The 18,802-nt window shown below is 43.8% G+C and overlaps 1 long non-coding RNA gene across 1 annotated transcript in view; it reads right to left on the bottom strand.

Moving 5' to 3' along the window:
• Positions 1–18,802, bottom strand: part of LOC307185335 — a 596,100-nt gene that overhangs the window by 179,306 nt on the left and 397,992 nt on the right. The window lies entirely within an intron of this gene.

Raw genomic sequence — 18,802 nt, 5'->3', positions numbered from 1 at the left:
GTTATAAATGACAGCTATCGTCCAAAAATAGACTGAAGTAAGGCTGCCAAGAGGACTTGAAAGCGGGGCAGAATTGCAGGAAACCGATTTCAGGAGGTAGACTGGAATTGCATTGAAAGCATAGGAAAAGAGGCAGAACGTCCACAATGATGCACTTGGCCAAAAAGGGCGTATGCGTTTTTTCCTGAATATATTCAGGAAAAAACGCATACGCCCTTTTTGGCCAACCAAGCAAGCTTGCAAAGGAAATCTGCACGACAATGAAGTCTCACTTCCCCCCGGTCAAAAGGGCCATCTGAAAAAAGTGTAAAATCCAGAAAGGCAGGACAGGCCATGGAGAACTGGGAGCCTTGTTATGCTGATGGGCGGGATGTAAATTGCCAACAGACACTGGGGAGAAGTGTATGGTGTTTCCTGAAACATCTAAAAAACAAAGCAACAGAGCCTAGGGCACTGCCACTTATGGTCCTATAGCTTAGGGAAATTAAAATCAAAAAGACACAGCCACCCCAAAGTTTGGAACGGCTCTGTTTACAAGAACCTCGTTTACAGTACAAGTTCAACATCGCAGAAAGTGAAGAATGGATAAAGAAGTTGTGGTATTTTCTTACAAAGCAATATCACTCAGCAATGAAATCTATGTCATCAGGCCCTTAGCAGAACAATGAGTGGATTCAGGTATGATGATTCTAACTGAAATAAGTCACACAGAAAAAGAAACATCATAAGATGTCACTAATACACGGAATGTAAACTTGGCTACACAGGAACTGAATTACAGAACAGAACAGGGTCTCAAATTTAGAAAACCAACTTATGCTTGCTTAAGGGGAAAGGTGAGTTGGGGTGCTGCATAAAACCAGAGATTGAAATGAGCACAGATAAAGTTCCTTAAGCCAAATATGGAATAGACAAGAGCTACTCCTTGCTCAACGAAATGGACTCAACACCGCATATTAAACGCCTAAGAATGTACCTGTCTAGTAAGTATCTTAAAAAGTATGGATTGCTATGTCTCCGAAAGAGAATCAAGCATGTGTACAGGGGCATAAATTCAGCAGTGATAGGATTGGAGAGGTTCGTGAGCAAATGAAGACCCTTTGAAGTCATATTGCATGGTACCCATTCCACGGGTCTCAACTCTCCAGGTTTAAGGTATTCTTCCTTCAGCTAAAACATGCATGTGGAACCTAGAGTATGATCAACCATGTGATCGGGAGACGTGTTCAAATATGTCTCAGTTTTCCTCCCCTGGTACTCGGGTGCAACATTCCAGACGCTTTACTAACACTCTCCCCACTTGGAGAGTCAGTCCCTTTAACCTCCTGTTTGGCCCAGTTTGCAATTTCTGCGGAAGATGAACAGGAATACCGAGAACCAATGAGAGGCTAGCTGGAGGTGTCTGGACGGGCAAATTTAACTCTCATTTCCCACCAGGAAGAGGAATTAACCAAAGGCTCAGCATGCCGGGCCGGAACCAGATTAGGGCCTGAAGCCATCCTGCGGTGTTGCGGCCAGGTCACAAGAAAGCGAGTTGAAGAAAGGAGCTCAGGGGCACTGTAATTCACAAACCTGCAGAGTTATAAATGACAGCTATCGTCCAAAAATAGACTGAAGTAAGGCTGCCAAGAGGACTTGAAAGCGGGGCAGAATTGCAGGAAACCGATTTCAGGAGGTAGACTGGAATTGCATTGAAAGCATAGGAAAAGAGGCAGAACGTCCACAATGATGCACTTGGCCAAAAAGGGCGTATGCGTTTTTTCCTGAATATATTCAGGAAAAAACGCATACGCCCTTTTTGGCCAACCAAGCAAGCTTGCAAAGGAAATCTGCACTACAATGAAGTCTCACTTCCCCCCGGTCAAAAGGGCCATCTGAAAAAAGTGTAAAATCCAGAAAGGCAGGACAGGCCATGGAGAACTGGGAGCCTTGTTATGCTGATGGGCGGGATGTAAATTGCCAACAGACACTCGGGAGAAGTGTATGGTGTTTCCTGAAACATCTAAAAAACAAAGCAACAGAGCCTAGGGCACTGCCACTTATGGTCCTATAGCTTAGGGAAATTAAAATCAAAAAGACACAGCCACCCCAAAGTTTGGGACGCCTCTGTTTACAAGAACCTCGTTTACAGTACAAGTTCAACATCGCAGAAAGTGAAAAATGGATAAAGAAGTTGTGGTATTTACTTACAAAGCAATATCACTCAGCAATGAAATCTGTGTCATCAGGCCCTTAGCAGCACAATGAGTGGATTCAGGTATGATGATTCTAACTGAAATAAGTCACACAGAAAAAGAAACATCATAAGATATCAGTAATACACGGAATGGAAACTTGGCTACACAGGAACTGAATTACAGAACAGAACAGGGTCTCAAATTTAGAAAACCAACTTATGCTTGCTTAAGGGTAAAGGTGAGTTGGGGTGCTGCATAAAACCAGAGATTGAAATGAGCACAGATAAAGTTCCTTAAGTCAAATATGGAATAGACAAGAGCTACTCCTTGCTCAACGAAATGGACTCAACACCCCATATTAAACGCCTAAGAATGTACCTGACTAGTAAGTATCGTAAAACCTATGGATTGCTATGTCTCCAAAAGAGAATCAAGCATGTGTACAGGGGCATAAACGCAGCAGTGATAGGATTGGAGAGGTTCGGTGAGCAAATGAAGACCCTTTGAAGTCATATTGCATGGTACCCATCACACGGGTCTCAACTCTCCAGGTTTAAGGTATTCTTCCTTCAGCTAAAACATGCATGTGGAACCCAAGTATGATCAACCATGTGAACGGGAGACGTGTTCAAATATGTCTCAGTTTTCCTCCCCTGGTACTCGGGTGCAACATTCCAGACGCTTTACTAACACTCTCCCGAATTGGAGAGTCAGCGCCTTTAACCTCCTGTTTGGCCCAGTTTGCAATTTCTGCGGAAGATGAACAGGAATAGCGAGAACCAATGAGAGGCTAGCTGGAGGTGTCTGGACGGGCAAATTTAACTCTCATTTCCCACCAGGAAGAGGAAATAACCAAAGGCTCAGTGTGCCGTACCGGAACCAGATTAGGGCCTGAAGCCATCCTGCGGTGTTGCGGCCAGCTCAAAAGAAAGCGAGTTGAAGAAAGGAGCTCAGGGGCACTGTAATTCACAAACCTGCAGAGTTATAAATGACAGCTATCGTCCAAAAATAGACTGAAGTAAGGCTGCCAAGAGGACTTGAAAGCGGGGCAGAATTGCAGGAAACCGATTTCAGGAGGTAGACTGGAATTGCATTGAAAGCATAGGAAAAGAGGCAGAACGTCCACAATGATGCACTTGGCCAAAAAGGGCGTATGCGTTTTTTCCTGAATATATTCAGGAAAAAACGCATACGCACTTTTTGGCCAACCAAGCAAGCTTGCAAAGGAAATCTGCACTACAATGAAGTCTCACTTCCCCCCGGTCAAAAGGGCCATCTGAAAAAAGTGTAAAATCCAGAAAGGCAGGACAGCCCATGGAGAACTGGGAGCCTTGTTATGCTGATGGGCGGGATGTAAATTGCCAACAACCACTCGGGAGAAGTGTATGGTGTTTCCTGAAACATCTAAAAAACAAAGCAACAGAGCCTAGGGTACTGCCACTTATGGTCCTATAGCTTAGGGAAATTAAAATCAAAAAGACACAGCCACCCCAAAGTTTGGAACGGCTCTGTTTACAAGAACCTCGTTTACAGTACAAGTTCAACATCGCAGAAAGTGAAAAATGGATAAAGAAGTTGTGGTATTTACTTACAAAGCAATATCACTCAGCAATGAAATCTGTGTCATCAGGCCCTTAGCAGCACAATGAGTGGATTCAGGTATGATGATTCTAACTGAAATAAGTCACACAGAAAAAGAAACATCATAAGATATCAGTAATACACGGAATGGAAACTTGGCTACACAGGAACTGAATTACAGAACAGAACAGGGTCTCAAATTTAGAAAACCAACTTATTCTTGCTTAAGGGGAAAGGTGAGTTGGGGTGCTGCATAAAACCAGAGATTGAAATGAGCACAGATAAAGTTCCTTAAGCCAAATATGGAATAGACAAGAGCTACTCCTTGCTCAACGAAATGGACTCAACACCGCATATTAAATGCCTAAGAATGTACCTGACTAGTAAGTATCTTAAAACCTATGGATTGCTATGTCTCCGAAAGAGAATCAAGCATGTGTACAGGGGCATAAACGCAGCAGTGATAGGATTGGAGAGGTGTGGTGAGCAAATGAAGACCCTTTGAAGTCATATTGCATGGTACCCATTCCACGGGTTTCAACTACCCAGGTTTTAGGTATTCTTCCTTCAGCTAAAACATGCATGTGGAACCTAGAGTATGATCAACCATGTGATCGGGAGACGTGTTCAAATATGTCTCAGGTTTCCTCCCCTGGTACTCGGGTGCAATATTCCAGACGCTTTACTAACACTCTCCCCACTTGGAGAGTCAGCGCTTTTAACCTCCTGTTTGGCCCAGTTTGCAATTTCTGCGGAAGATGAACAGGAATAGCGAGAACCAATGAGAGACTAGCTGGAGGTGTCTGGACGGGCAAATTTAACTCTCATTTCCCACCAGGAAGAGGAAATAACCAAAGGCTCAGCGTGCCATGCCGGAACCAGATTAGGGCCTGAAACCATCCTGCGGTGTTGCGGCCAGCTCAAAAGAAAGCGAGTTGAAGAAAGGAGCTCAGGGTCTCTGTAATTCACAAACCTGCAGAGTTATAAATGACAGCTATCGTCCAAAAATAGACTGAAGTAAGGCTGTCAAGAGGACTTGAAAGCGGGGCAGAATTGCACGAAACCGATTTCAGGAGGTAGACTGGAATTGCATTGAAAGCATAGGAAAAGAGGCAGAACGTCCACAATGATGCACTTGGCCAAAAAGGGCGTATGCGTTTTTTCCTGAATATATTCAGGAAAAAACGCATATGCCCGTTTTGGCCAACCAAGCAAGCTTGCAAAGAAATCTGCACTACAATGAAGTCTCACTTCCCCCCGGTCAAAAGGGCCATCTGAAAAAAGTGTAAAATCCAGAAAGGCAGGACAGGCCCTGGAGAACTGGGAGCCTTGTTATGTTGATGGGCGGGATGTAAATTGCCAACAGACACTCAGGAGAAGTGTATCGTGTTTCCTGAAACATCTAAAAAACAAAGCAACAGAGCCTAGGGCACTTCCACTTATGGTCCTATAGCTTAGGGAAATTAAAATCAAAAAGACACAGCCACCCCAAAGTTTGGAACGGCTCTGTTTACAAGAACCTCGTTTACCGTACAAGTTCAATATCACAGAAAGTGAAAAATGGATAAAGAACTTGTGGTACGTACGTAAAATGCAGTATCACTCAGCAAAAAAATCTATGTCATCAGGCCCTTAGCAGCACAATGAGTGGATTCAGGTATGATGATTCTAACTGAAATAAGTCACACAGAAAAAGAAACATCATAAGATATCAGTAATACACGGAATGGAAACTTGGCTACACAGGAACTGAATTACAGAACAGAACAGGGTCTCAAATTTAGAAAACCAACTTATGCTTGCTTAAGGGGAAAGGTGAGTTGGGGTGCTGCATAAAACCAGAGATTGAAATGAGCACAGATAAAGTTCCTTAAGCCAAATATGGAAGAGACAAGAGCTACTCCTTGCTCAACGAAATGGACTCAACACCCCATATTAAACGCCTAAGAATGTACATGACTAGTAAGTATCTTAAAACCTATGGATTGCTATGTCTCCAAAAGAGAATCAAGCGTGTGTACAGAGGCATAAACGCAGCAGTGATAGGATTGGAGAGATTCGGTGACCAAATGAAGACCCTTTGAAGTCATATTGCATGGTACCCATTACACGGGTCTCAACTCTCCAGGTTTAAGGTATTCTTCCATCAGCTAAAACATTCATGTGGAACCCAGAGTATGATCAACCATGTGAACGGGAGACGTGTTCAAATATGTCTCAGTTTTCGTACCCTGGTACTCGGGTGCAACATTCCAGACGCTTTACTAACACTCTCCCCACTTGGAGAGTCAGCGCCTTTAACCTCCTGTTTGGCACAGTTTGCAATTTCTGCGGAAGATGAACAGGAATAGCGAGAACCAATGAGAGACTAGCTGGAGGTGTCTGGACGGGCAAATTTAACTCTCATTTCCCACCAGGAAGAGGAATTAACCAAAGGCTCAGTGTGCCGTGCTGGAACTAGATTAGGGCCTGAAGACATCCTGCGGTGTTGCGGCCAGGTCACAAGGAAGCGAGTTGAGGAAAGGAGCTCAGGGGCACTGTAATTCACAAACCTGCAGAGTTATAAATGACAGCTATCGTCCAAAAATAGACTGAAGTAAGGCTGCCAAGAGGACTTGAAAGCGGGGCAGAATTGCAGGAAACCGATTTCAGGAGATAGACTGGAATTGCATTGAAAGCATAGGAAAAGAGGCAGAACGTCCACAATGATGCACTTGGCCAAAAAGGGCGTATGCGTTTTTTCCTGAATATATTCAGGAAAAAACGCATACGCCCTTTTTGGCCAACCAAGCAAACTTGCAAAGGAAATCTGCACTACAATGAAGTCTCACTTCCCCCCGGTCAAAAGGGTCATCTGAAAAAAGTGTAAAATCCAGAAAGGCAGGACAGGCCATGGAGAACTTGGAGCCTTGTTATGCTGATGGGCGGGATGTAAATTGCCAACAGACACTCGGGAGAAGTGTATGGTGTTTCCTGAAACATCTAAAAAACAAAGCAACAGAACCTAGGCCACTTCCACTTATGGTCCTATAGCTTAGGGAAATTAAAATCAAAAAGACACAGCCACCCTAAAGTTTGGGACGCCTCTGTTTACAAGAACCTCGTTTACAGTACAAGTTCAACATCGCAGAAAGTGAAAAATGGATAAAGAAGTTGTGGTATTTACTTACAAAGCAATATCACTCAGCAATGAAATCTATGTCATCAGGCCCTTAGCAGCACAATGAGTGGATTCAGGTATGATGATTCTAACTGAAATAAGTCACACAGAAAAAGAAACATCATAAGATATCAGTAATACACGGAATGTAAACTTGGCTACACAGGAAGTGAATTACAGAACAGAACAGGGTCTCAAATTTAGAAAACCAACTTATGCTTGCTTAAGGGGAAAGGTGAGTTGGGGTGCTGCATAAAACCAGAGATCGAAATGAGCACAGATAAAGTTCCTTAAGCCAAATATGGAATAGACAAGAGCTACTCCTTACTCAACGAAATGGACTCAACACCGCATATTAAACGCCTAAGAATGTACCTGTCTAGTAAGTATCTTAAAAAGTATGGATTGCTATGTCTCCGAAAGAGAATCAAGCATGTGTACAGGGGCATAAACGCAGCAGTGATAGGATTGGAGAGGTTCGTGAGCAAATGAAGACCCTTTGAAGTCATATTGCATGGTACCCATTCCAAGGGTCTCAACTCTCCAGGTTTAAGGTATTCTTCCTTCAGCTAAAACATGCATGTGGAACCCAGAGTATGATCAACCGTGTGAACGGGAGACGTGTTCAAATATGTCTCAGTTTTCCTCCCCTGGTACTCGGGTGCAACATTCCAGACGCTTTACTAACACTCTCCCCACTTGGAGAGTCAGCACCTTTAACCTCCTGTTTGGCCCCGTTTGCAATTTCTGCGGAAGATGAACAGGAATAGCGAGAACCAATGAGAGACTAGCTGGAGGTGTCTGGACGGGCAAATTTAACTCTCATTTCCCACCAGAAAGAGGAAATAACCAAAGGCTCAGCATGCCGTGCCGGAACCAGATTAGGGCCTGAATCCATCCAGCGGTGTTGCAGCCAGCTCACAAGAAAACTAGTTGAAGAAAGGAGCTCAGGGGCACTGTAATTCACAAACCTGAGGAGTTATAAATGACAGCTATCGTCCAAAAATAGACTGAAGTAAGGCTGCCAAGAGGACTTGAAAGCGGGGCAGAATTGCAGGAAGCCGATTTCAGGAGGTAGACTGGAATTGCATTGAAAGCATAGGAAAAGAGGCAGAACGTCCACAATGATGCACTTGGCCAAAAAGGGCGTATGCGTTTTTTCCTGAATATATTCAGGAAAAAACGCATACGCCCTTCTTGGCCAACCAAGCAAGCTTGCAAAGGAAATCTGCACTACAATGAAGTCTCACTTCCCCCCGGTCAAAAGGGCCATCTGAAAAAAGTGTAAAATCCAAAAAGGCAGGACAGGACATGGAGAACTGGGAGCCTTGTTATGCTGATGGGCGGGATGTAAATTGCCAACAGACACTCGGGAGAAGTGTATGGTGTTTCCTGAAACATCGAAAAAACAAAGCAACAGAGCCTAGGGCACTTCCACTTATGGTCCTATAGCTTAGGGAAATTAAAATCAAAAAGACACAGCCACCCCAAAGTTTGGGACGCCTCTGTTTACAAGAACCTCGTTTACAGTACAAGTTCAACATCGCAGAAAATGAAAAATGGATAAAGAAGCTGTGGTATTTACTTACAAAGCAATAACACTCAGCAATGAAATCTATGTCATCAGGCCCTTAGCAGCACAATGAGTGGATTCAGGTATGATGATTCTAACTGAAATAAGTCACACAGAAAAAGAAACATCATAAGATATCACTAATACACGGAATAGAAACTTGGCTACACAGGAACTGAATTACAGAACAGAACAGGGTCTCAAATTTAGAAAACAAACTTATGCTTGCTTAAGGGGAAAGGTGAGTTGGGGTGCTGCATAAAACCAGAGATTGAAATGAGCACAGATAAAGTTCCTTAAGCCAAATATGGAATAGACAAGAGCTACTCCTTGCTCAATGAAATGGACTCAACACCGCATATTAAACGCCTAAGAATGTACCTGACTAGTAAGTATCTTAAAACCTATGGATTGCTATGTCTCCGAAAGAGAATCAAGCATGTGTACAGGGGCATGAACGCAGCAGTGATAGGATTGGAGAGGTTCGGTGAGCAAATGAAGACCCTTTGAAGTCATATTGCATGGTACCCATTCCACGGGTTTCAACTACCCAGGTTTAAGGTATTCTTCCTTCAGCTAAAACATGCATGTGGAACCAAGAGTATGATGATCCGTGTGAACGGGAGACGTGTTCAAATATGTCTCAGTTTTTGTACCCTGGTACTCGGGTGCAACATTCCAGACGCTTTACTAACACTCTCCCGACTTGGAGAGTCAGCGCCTTTAACCTCCTGTTTGGCCCAGTTTGCAATTTCTGCGGAAGATGAACAGGAATAGCGAGAACCAATGAGAGACTAGCTGGAGGTGTCTGGACGGGCAAATTTAACTCTCATTTCCTACCAGGAAGAGGAAATAACCAAAGGCTCAGCGTGCCGTGCCGGAACCAGATTAGGGCCTGAAGCCATCCTGCGGTGTGCGGCCAGCTCACAAGGAAGCGAGTTGAAGAAAGGAGCTCAGGGGCACTGTAATTCACAAACCTGCAGAGTTATAAATGACAGCTATCGTCCAAAAATATACTGAAGTAAGCCTGCCAATAGGACTTGAAAGCGGGGCAGAATTGCAGGAAACCGATTTCAGGAGGTAGACTGGAATTGCATTGAAAGCATAGGAAAAGAGGCAGAACGTCCACAATGATGCACTTGGCCAAAAAGGGCGTATGCGTTTTTTCCTGAATATATTCAGGAAAAAACGCATACGCCCTTTTTGGCCAACCAAGCAAGCTTGCAATGGAAATCTGCACTACAATGAAGTCTCACTTCCCCCCGGTCAAAAGGGCCATCTGAAAAAAGTGTAAAATCCAGAAAGGCAACAGGCCATTGAGAACTGGGAGCCTTGTTATGCTGATGGGCGGGATGTAAATTGCCAACAGACACTTGGGAGAAGTGTATGGTGTTTCCTGAAACATCTAAAAAACAAAGCAACAGAGCCTAGGGCACTTCCACTTATGGTCCTATAGCTTAGGGAAATTAAAATCAAAAAGACACAGCCACCCCAAAGTTTGGAACAGCTCTGTTTACAAGAACCTCGTTTACAGTACAAGTTCAACATCGCAGAAAGTGAAAAATGGATAAAGAACTTGTGGTACTTACGTACAATGCAGTATCACTCAGCAATGAAATCTATGTCATCAGGCCCTTAGCAGCACAATGGGTGGATTCAGGTATGATGATTCTAACTGAAATATGTCACACAGAAAAAGAAACATCATAAGATATCAGTAATACACGGAATGGAAACTTGGCTACACAGGAACTGAATTACAGAACAGAACAGGGTCTCAAATTTAGAAAACCAACTTATGCTTGCTTAAGGGGAAAGGTGAGTTGGGGTGCTGCATAAAACCAGAGATTGAAATGAGCACAGATAAAGTTCCTTAAGCCAAATATGGAATAGACAAGAGCTACTCCTTGCTCAACGAAATGGACTCAACACCGCATATTAAACGCCTAAGAATGTACCTGACTAGTAAGTATCTTAAAACCTATGGATTGCTATGTCTCCGAAAGAGAATCAAGCATGTGTACAGGGGCATAAACGCAGCAGTGATAGGATTGGAGAGGTTCGGTGAGCAAATGAAGACCCTTTGAAGTCATATTGCATGGTACCCATTCCACGGGTTTCAACTACCCAGGTTTAAGGTATTCTTCCTTCAGCTAAAACATGCATGTGGAACCTAGAGTATGATCAACCATGTGATCGGGAGACGTGTTCAAATATGTCTCAGTTTTCGTACCCTGGTACTCGGGTGCAACATTCCAGACGCTTTACTAACACTCTCCCCACTTGGAGCGTCAGTCCCTTTAACCTCCTGTTTGGCCCAGTTTGCAATTTCTGCGGAAGATGAACAGGAATAGCGAGAACCAATGAGAGACTAGCTGGAGTGTCTGGACGGGCAAATTTAACTCTCATTTCCCACCAGGAAGAGGAATTAAACAAAGGCTCAGCGTGCCGTGCCGGAACCAGATTAGGGCCTGAAGCCATCCTGCGGTGTTGCGGCCAGGTCACAAGAAAGCGAGTTGAAGAAAGGAGCTCAGGGGCACTTTAATTCACAAACCTGCAGAGTTATAAATGACAGCTATCGTCCAAAAATAGACTGAAGTAAGGCTGCCAAGAGGACTTGAAAGCGGGGCAGAATTGCAGGAAACCGATTTCAGGAGGTAGACTGGAATTGCATTGAAAGCATAGGAAAAGAGGCAGAACGTCCACAATGATGCACTTGGCTAAAAAGGGCGTATGCATTTTTTCCTGAATATATTCAGGAAAAAACGCATACGCCCTTTTTGGCCAACCAAGCAAGCTTGCAAAGGAAATCTGCACGACAATGAAGTCTCACTTCCCCCCGGTCAAAAGGGCCATCTGAAAAAAGTGTAAAATCCAGAAAGGCAGGACAGGCCATGGAGAACTGGGAGCCTTGTTATGCTGATGGGCGGGATGTAAATTGCCAACAGACACTGGGGAGAAGTGTATGGTGTTTCCTGAAACATCTAAAAAACAAAGCAACAGAGCCTAGGGCACTGCCACTTATGGTCCTATAGCTTAGGGAAATTAAAATCAAAAAGACACAGCCACCCCAAAGTTTGGAACGGCTCTGTTTACAAGAACCTCGTTTACAGTACAAGTTCAACATCGCAGAAAGTGAAGAATGGATAAAGAAGTTGTGGTATTTTCTTACAAAGCAATATCACTCAGCAATGAAATCTATGTCATCAGGCCCTTAGCAGAACAATGAGTGGATTCAGGTATGATGATTCTAACTGAAATAAGTCACACAGAAAAAGAAACATCATAAGATGTCACTAATACACGGAATGTAAACTTGGCTACACAGGAACTGAATTACAGAACAGAACAGGGTCTCAAATTTAGAAAACCAACTTATGCTTGCTTAAGGGGAAAGGTGAGTTGGGGTGCTGCATAAAACCAGAGATTGAAATGAGCACAGATAAAGTTCCTTAAGCCAAATATGGAATAGACAAGAGCTACTCCTTGCTCAACGAAATGGACTCAACACCGCATATTAAACGCCTAAGAATGTACCTGTCTAGTAAGTATCTTAAAAAGTATGGATTGCTATGTCTCCGAAAGAGAATCAAGCATGTGTACAGGGGCATAAATTCAGCAGTGATAGGATTGGAGAGGTTCGTGAGCAAATGAAGACCCTTTGAAGTCATATTGCATGGTACCCATTCCACGGGTCTCAACTCTCCAGGTTTAAGGTATTCTTCCTTCAGCTAAAACATGCATGTGGAACCTAGAGTATGATCAACCATGTGATCGGGAGACGTGTTCAAATATGTCTCAGTTTTCCTCCCCTGGTACTCGGGTGCAACATTCCAGACGCTTTACTAACACTCTCCCCACTTGGAGAGTCAGTCCCTTTAACCTCCTGTTTGGCCCAGTTTGCAATTTCTGCGGAAGATGAACAGGAATACCGAGAACCAATGAGAGGCTAGCTGGAGGTGTCTGGACGGGCAAATTTAACTCTCATTTCCCACCAGGAAGAGGAATTAACCAAAGGCTCAGCATGCCGGGCCGGAACCAGATTAGGGCCTGAAGCCATCCTGCGGTGTTGCGGCCAGGTCACAAGAAAGCGAGTTGAAGAAAGGAGCTCAGGGGCACTGTAATTCACAAACCTGCAGAGTTATAAATGACAGCTATCGTCCAAAAATAGACTGAAGTAAGGCTGCCAAGAGGACTTGAAAGCGGGGCAGAATTGCAGGAAACCGATTTCAGGAGGTAGACTGGAATTGCATTGAAAGCATAGGAAAAGAGGCAGAACGTCCACAATGATGCACTTGGCCAAAAAGGGCGTATGCGTTTTTTCCTGAATATATTCAGGAAAAAACGCATACGCCCTTTTTGGCCAACCAAGCAAGCTTGCAAAGGAAATCTGCACTACAATGAAGTCTCACTTCCCCCCGGTCAAAAGGGCCATCTGAAAAAAGTGTAAAATCCAGAAAGGCAGGACAGGCCATGGAGAACTGGGAGCCTTGTTATGCTGATGGGCGGGATGTAAATTGCCAACAGACACTCGGGAGAAGTGTATGGTGTTTCCTGAAACATCTAAAAAACAAAGCAACAGAGCCTAGGGCACTGCCACTTATGGTCCTATAGCTTAGGGAAATTAAAATCAAAAAGACACAGCCACCCCAAAGTTTGGGACGCCTCTGTTTACAAGAACCTCGTTTACAGTACAAGTTCAACATCGCAGAAAGTGAAAAATGGATAAAGAAGTTGTGGTATTTACTTACAAAGCAATATCACTCAGCAATGAAATCTGTGTCATCAGGCCCTTAGCAGCACAATGAGTGGATTCAGGTATGATGATTCTAACTGAAATAAGTCACACAGAAAAAGAAACATCATAAGATATCAGTAATACACGGAATGGAAACTTGGCTACACAGGAACTGAATTACAGAACAGAACAGGGTCTCAAATTTAGAAAACCAACTTATGCTTGCTTAAGGGTAAAGGTGAGTTGGGGTGCTGCATAAAACCAGAGATTGAAATGAGCACAGATAAAGTTCCTTAAGTCAAATATGGAATAGACAAGAGCTACTCCTTGCTCAACGAAATGGACTCAACACCCCATATTAAACGCCTAAGAATGTACCTGACTAGTAAGTATCGTAAAACCTATGGATTGCTATGTCTCCAAAAGAGAATCAAGCATGTGTACAGGGGCATAAACGCAGCAGTGATAGGATTGGAGAGGTTCGGTGAGCAAATGAAGACCCTTTGAAGTCATATTGCATGGTACCCATCACACGGGTCTCAACTCTCCAGGTTTAAGGTATTCTTCCTTCAGCTAAAACATGCATGTGGAACCCAAGTATGATCAACCATGTGAACGGGAGACGTGTTCAAATATGTCTCAGTTTTCCTCCCCTGGTACTCGGGTGCAACATTCCAGACGCTTTACTAACACTCTCCCGAATTGGAGAGTCAGCGCCTTTAACCTCCTGTTTGGCCCAGTTTGCAATTTCTGCGGAAGATGAACAGGAATAGCGAGAACCAATGAGAGGCTAGCTGGAGGTGTCTGGACGGGCAAATTTAACTCTCATTTCCCACCAGGAAGAGGAAATAACCAAAGGCTCAGTGTGCCGTACCGGAACCAGATTAGGGCCTGAAGCCATCCTGCGGTGTTGCGGCCAGCTCAAAAGAAAGCGAGTTGAAGAAAGGAGCTCAGGGGCACTGTAATTCACAAACCTGCAGAGTTATAAATGACAGCTATCGTCCAAAAATAGACTGAAGTAAGGCTGCCAAGAGGACTTGAAAGCGGGGCAGAATTGCAGGAAACCGATTTCAGGAGGTAGACTGGAATTGCATTGAAAGCATAGGAAAAGAGGCAGAACGTCCACAATGATGCACTTGGCCAAAAAGGGCGTATGCGTTTTTTCCTGAATATATTCAGGAAAAAACGCATACGCACTTTTTGGCCAACCAAGCAAGCTTGCAAAGGAAATCTGCACTACAATGAAGTCTCACTTCCCCCCGGTCAAAAGGGCCATCTGAAAAAAGTGTAAAATCCAGAAAGGCAGGACAGCCCATGGAGAACTGGGAGCCTTGTTATGCTGATGGGCGGGATGTAAATTGCCAACAACCACTCGGGAGAAGTGTATGGTGTTTCCTGAAACATCTAAAAAACAAAGCAACAGAGCCTAGGGTACTGCCACTTATGGTCCTATAGCTTAGGGAAATTAAAATCAAAAAGACACAGCCACCCCAAAGTTTGGAACGGCTCTGTTTACAAGAACCTCGTTTACAGTACAAGTTCAACATCGCAGAAAGTGAAAAATGGATAAAGAAGTTGTGGTATTTACTTACAAAGCAATATCACTCAGCAATGAAATCTGTGTCATCAGGCCCTTAGCAGCACAATGAGTGGATTCAGGTATGATGATTCTAACTGAAATAAGTCACACAGAAAAAGAAACATCATAAGATATCAGTAATACACGGAATGGAAACTTGGCTACACAGGAACTGAATTACAGAACAGAACAGGGTCTCAAATTTAGAAAACCAACTTATTCTTGCTTAAGGGGAAAGGTGAGTTGGGGTGCTGCATAAAACCAGAGATTGAAATGAGCACAGATAAAGTTCCTTAAGCCAAATATGGAATAGACAAGAGCTACTCCTTGCTCAACGAAATGGACTCAACACCGCATATTAAATGCCTAAGAATGTACCTGACTAGTAAGTATCTTAAAACCTATGGATTGCTATGTCTCCGAAAGAGAATCAAGCATGTGTACAGGGGCATAAACGCAGCAGTGATAGGATTGGAGAGGTGTGGTGAGCAAATGAAGACCCTTTGAAGTCATATTGCATGGTACCCATTCCACGGGTTTCAACTACCCAGGTTTTAGGTATTCTTCCTTCAGCTAAAACATGCATGTGGAACCTAGAGTATGATCAACCATGTGATCGGGAGACGTGTTCAAATATGTCTCAGGTTTCCTCCCCTGGTACTCGGGTGCAATATTCCAGACGCTTTACTAACACTCTCCCCACTTGGAGAGTCAGCGCTTTTAACCTCCTGTTTGGCCCAGTTTGCAATTTCTGCGGAAGATGAACAGGAATAGCGAGAACCAATGAGAGACTAGCTGGAGGTGTCTGGACGGGCAAATTTAACTCTCATTTCCCACCAGGAAGAGGAAATAACCAAAGGCTCAGCGTGCCATGCCGGAACCAGATTAGGGCCTGAAACCATCCTGCGGTGTTGCGGCCAGCTCAAAAGAAAGCGAGTTGAAGAAAGGAGCTCAGGGTCTCTGTAATTCACAAACCTGCAGAGTTATAAATGACAGCTATCGTCCAAAAATAGACTGAAGTAAGGCTGTCAAGAGGACTTGAAAGCGGGGCAGAATTGCACGAAACCGATTTCAGGAGGTAGACTGGAATTGCATTGAAAGCATAGGAAAAGAGGCAGAACGTCCACAATGATGCACTTGGCCAAAAAGGGCGTATGCGTTTTTTCCTGAATATATTCAGGAAAAAACGCATATGCCCGTTTTGGCCAACCAAGCAAGCTTGCAAAGAAATCTGCACTACAATGAAGTCTCACTTCCCCCCGGTCAAAAGGGCCATCTGAAAAAAGTGTAAAATCCAGAAAGGCAGGACAGGCCCTGGAGAACTGGGAGCCTTGTTATGTTGATGGGCGGGATGTAAATTGCCAACAGACACTCAGGAGAAGTGTATCGTGTTTCCTGAAACATCTAAAAAACAAAGCAACAGAGCCTAGGGCACTTCCACTTATGGTCCTATAGCTTAGGGAAATTAAAATCAAAAAGACACAGCCACCCCAAAGTTTGGGACGCCTCTGTTTACAAGAACCTCGTTTACCGTACAAGTTCAATATCACAGAAAGTGAAAAATGGATAAAGAACTTGTGGTACTTACGTACAATGCAGTATCACTCAGCAATGAAATCTATGTCATCAGGCCCGTAGCAGCATAATGAGTGGATTCAGGTACGATGATTCTAACTGAAATAAGTCACACAGAAAAAGAAACATCATAAGATATCACTAATACACGGAATGTAAACTTGGCTACACAGGAACTGAATTCCAAAACAGCACAGGGTCTCAAATTCAAAAAACCAACTTATGCATGCTTCAGAGGAAAGGTGAGTTGGGGAGCTGCATAAAACCAAAGATTGAAATGAGCACAGATAAAGTTCCTTAAGCCAAATATGGAATAGACAAGAGTTACTCCTTGCTCAACGAAATGGACTCAACACCCCATATTAAACGCCTAAGAATGTAACTGACTAGTAAGTATCTTAAAACCTATGGATTGCTATGTCTCCAAAAGAGAATCAAGCGTGTGTACAGAGGCATAAATGCAGCAGTGATGATTGGAGAGGTTCGGTGAGCAAATGAAGACCCTTTGAAGTCATATTGCATGGTACCCATTCCACGGGTCTCAACTCTGCAGGTTTCAGGTATTCTTCCTTCAGCTAAAACATGCATGTGGAACCCAGAGTATGATCAACTGTGTGAACGGGAGACGTGTTCAAATATGTCTCAGTTTTCCTCCCCTGGTACTCGAGTGCAACATTCCAGACGCTTTACTAACACTCACCCCACCTCGAGAGTCAGCACCTTTAACCTCCTGTTTGGCCCAGTTTGCAATTTCTGCGGAAGATGAACAGGAATAGCGAGAACCAATGAGAGGCTAGCTGGAGGTGTCTGGACGGGCAAATTTAACTCTCATTTCCCACCAGGAAGAGGAATTAACCAAACGCTCAGCGTGCCGTGCCGGAACCAGATTAGGGCCTGAAGCCATCCTGCGGTGTTGCGGCCAGCTCAAAAGAAAGCGAGTTGAAGAAAGGAGCTCAGGGGCACTGTAATTCACAAACCTGAGGAGTTATAAATGACAGCTATCGTCCAAAAATAGACTGAAGTAAGGCTGCCAAGAGGACTTGAAAGCGGGGCAGAATTGCAGGAAACCGATTTCAGGAGGTAGACTGGAATTGCATTGAAAGCATAGGAAAAGAGGCAGAACGTCCACAATGATGCACTTGGCCAAAAAGGGCGTATGCGTTTTTTCCTGAATATATTCAGGAAAAAACGCATACGCCCTTTTTGGCCAACCAAGCAAGCTTGCAAAGGAAATCTGCACTACAATGAAGTCTCACTTCCCCCCGGTCAAAAGGGCCATCTGAAAAAAGTGTAAAATCCAGAAAGGCAGGACAGGCCATGGAGAACTGGGAGCCTTGTTATGCTGATGGGCGGGATGTAAATTGCCAACAGACACTCGGGAGAAGTGTATGGTGTTTCCTGAAACATCGAAAAAACAAAGCAACAGAGCCTAGGGCACTTCCACTTATGGTCCTATAGCATAGGGAAATTAAAATCAAAAAGACACAGCCACCCCAAAGTTTGGGACGCCTCTGTTTACAAGAACCTCGTTTACAGTACAAGTTCAACATCGCAGAAAATGAAAAATGGATAAAGAAGCTGTGGTATTTACTTACAAAGCAATAACACTCAGCAATGAAATCTATGTCATCAGGCCCTTAGCAGCACAATGAGTGGATTCAGGTATGATGATTCTAACTGAAATAAGTCACACAGAAAAAGAAACATCATAAGATATCACTAATACACGGAATAGAAACTTGGCTACACAGGAACTGAATTACAGAACAGAACAGGGTCTCAAATTTAGAAAACCAACTTATGCTTGCTTAAGGGTAAAGGTGAGTTGCGGTGCTGCATAAAACCAGAGATTGAAATGAGCACAGATAAAGTTCCTTAAGCCAAATATGGAATAGACAAGAGCTACTCCTTGCTCAATGAAATGGACTCAACACCGCATATTAAACGCCTAAGAATGTACCTGACTAGTAAGTATCTTAAAACCTATGGATTGCTATGTCTCCGAAAGAGAATCAAGCATGTGTACAGGGGCATAAACGCAGCAGTGATAGGATTGGAGAGGTTCGGTGAGCAAATGAAGACCCTTTGAAGTCATATTGCATGGTACCCATTCCACGGGTTTCAACTACCCAGGTTTAAGGTATTCTTCCTTCAGCTAAAACATGCATGTGGAACCAAGAGTATGATGATCCGTGTGAACGGGAGACGTGTTCAAATATGTCTCAGTTTTTGTACCCTGGTACACGGGTGCAACATTCCAGACGCTTTACTAACACTCTCCCGACTTGGAGAGTCAGCGCCTTTAACCTCCTGTTTGGCCCAGTTTGCAATTTCTGCGGAAGATGAACAGGAATAGCGAGAACCAATGAGAGACTAGCTGGAGGTGTCTGGACGGGCAAATTTAACTCTCATTTCCTAC

The sequence above is a fragment of the Stenella coeruleoalba genome (genome assembly GCF_951394435.1).
Source record: "Stenella coeruleoalba genome assembly, chromosome: 4".
NCBI lineage: Eukaryota > Metazoa > Chordata > Mammalia > Artiodactyla > Delphinidae > Stenella > Stenella coeruleoalba.
The sequence above is the reverse complement of the archived record's forward strand: the minus strand, read 5'-3'. Positions and strand labels throughout refer to the sequence as shown.